Source organism: Apium graveolens, chromosome 8 (assembly GCF_009905375.1).
Source record: "Apium graveolens cultivar Ventura chromosome 8, ASM990537v1, whole genome shotgun sequence".
NCBI lineage: Eukaryota > Viridiplantae > Streptophyta > Magnoliopsida > Apiales > Apiaceae > Apium > Apium graveolens.
Window position 1 is genome coordinate 209,237,065 of NC_133654.1, and position 2,049 is coordinate 209,239,113.

General features: G+C 38.1%; 1 non-coding gene across 1 annotated transcript; it reads left to right on the forward strand.

Moving 5' to 3' along the window:
• Positions 1-387: 387 nt before the first annotated feature.
• LOC141682329 (small nucleolar RNA R71) lies at positions 388-494 on the forward strand. Its single transcript, XR_012559730.1, has one exon. It is a non-coding gene; the product is annotated as a small nucleolar RNA R71 (small nucleolar RNA).
• Positions 495-2,049: the final 1,555 nt, after the last annotated feature.

Consider the following 2,049-nt stretch of genomic DNA (forward strand, 5'->3'; position numbering starts at 1 on the left):
TTGCTGCGAACGCTGAAAGTTGCTCATAAACTGATCTGATTCACTAGAAATTTGCACTGATCAGTCTCATGGGCACCAGCACAAAGCTCACAGACACTAGCGATTTTATTAACTCCATAATTGGCCAAATTGTCCACCTTCATCGTCAAAGCCTTAAGTTGGGAAGCTATAGAAGTTGCTGCGTCCAACTCCAGAATTCCTACCACCTTTCCCTGAGTCAGTCTCTTGGAAGGATTTTGGTACTCATTAGCAGCCATCAGTTCAATAAGTTCATAAGCTTCATCGTAGCTCTTATCCCACAAGGCTCCTCCTAATGCTGCATCAAGCATGGGTCTAGAAGTAGCACCCAATCCATTATAGAAACAGTTAATAATCATCCAATCAGGAATGCCATGGTGTGGGCACTTCCTTAACATCTCCTTATATCGATCACAAGCCTCACATAGAGATTCTCCAGTTTGCTGAGCAAACTGAGTAAGAGCTTTCCTGATTGCAGCAGTGTTCTCCGTAGGGAAAAATTTAGTGAGAAACGTTTGAGCAAGATCTTCCCAAGTAGTGATAGACCCTACTGGTAGAGAATGTAACCAGCACTTAGCTTTGTCCTTCAGAGAGAAAGGGAAGAGCCGCAGCTTGATAGCATCTTCAGTCACATCGTTGAACTTGAAAGTGTCGCAGATCTCGATGAAATCCCTGATGTGCATGTTGGGGTCTTCAGTAGGAGAACCCCCAAACTAAACTGAGTTCTGTATCATCTGAATCGTGCTTGAATTGATTTCAAAAGTGTTAGCCTTGATGGCTAGCCTAATGATGCTTGACTGAATGTCATTGATCTTAGGCTGAAAATCGCCCATCAAAGCCTTATGATTTTCTGCTTGATCACCCATCTCTACTAAAGGTGGTTCCTTGACTTTCTCTTCTCCTTCTACCTTCTTTTCTTCTTCAAAAACTTCCTTTCAAACTACCACAACTTCTTTCTCGGCTTTATCCAGTGTTCTCTTATGAGTTCGTAACGCGTATGCATACATCCTCGCTACAGTACCTGAAATAATGCAAGGAAACGAATAAGTAATAATGTCCGAGTCAATGAACTTTAACAACCACTGATGGAAAGCACATAAACTATAAATTAACATTGCAGTCCCCGGCAGTGGCGCCAAAAACTTGTTAGTCGCTAAACACGCGCTAATAATACACGCAAGTATACGCGTTCGCAAGTAATAAAGAATCTTTTCTAGTTCGTTCCCACAGAGGCTGGTTTGGTTAACTAATTAATTTATGCACTTAATGTATGGTTATTATTCAATGCTAAGACGATAACAAATTGAGGTTGTTTATAACTAAGAATTAAGCTAACAATTATAACTAAGAAAATAAGATTGACTGAATTAATATTTATGACAAACATGGGTATCTAACTTCATTAAATACTTCATTCAATAGCTTTATTGTTCTTATCCTTGGAATGCAATGGTGCTGACACTAATCAGATAACACGAAACTGATAAACGCCAACTTTCGTTGTACGAATACCATACTACCAGACATCCACAAAAGAGATAGAAGTTGAATAGACACCAATTATATTGAGACCCTATATGTCTATAGAATTTGACAAAATAACGGTTTAAGCACAAATTATCTATCTTGATTACATAGGGCAAGTAAGATGGTTAAAATTACCTACGAATCATGCATAATGTAATAACCCCAAAATTTTTCAACTTTTTGTAACCCTTGTGAATAGTGTTTTAGCTGAATGAGAAAACTTTTCACGCCACACTATGTAGGGGTTCTGTTATGGATATTCTGGGATATTATTAGTACTCTATGAAGTATATAAGTGTATGTAAAGATCGTCAGAATCCAATTCCGAACACTTTGGTTTTTCCCGGAAATCCACAAGATACGGAGAGAATTGAGTATAAGGTAACAGGATAAAAAGGATTTAAATTAAAGGATTATAATAGAGGATCATAAAAAGGAATATAATGTATTGAGAAAGGTTAAGGGAACCTAAGTAATAAGATCCCGGGTGTGATCCTTTAAACG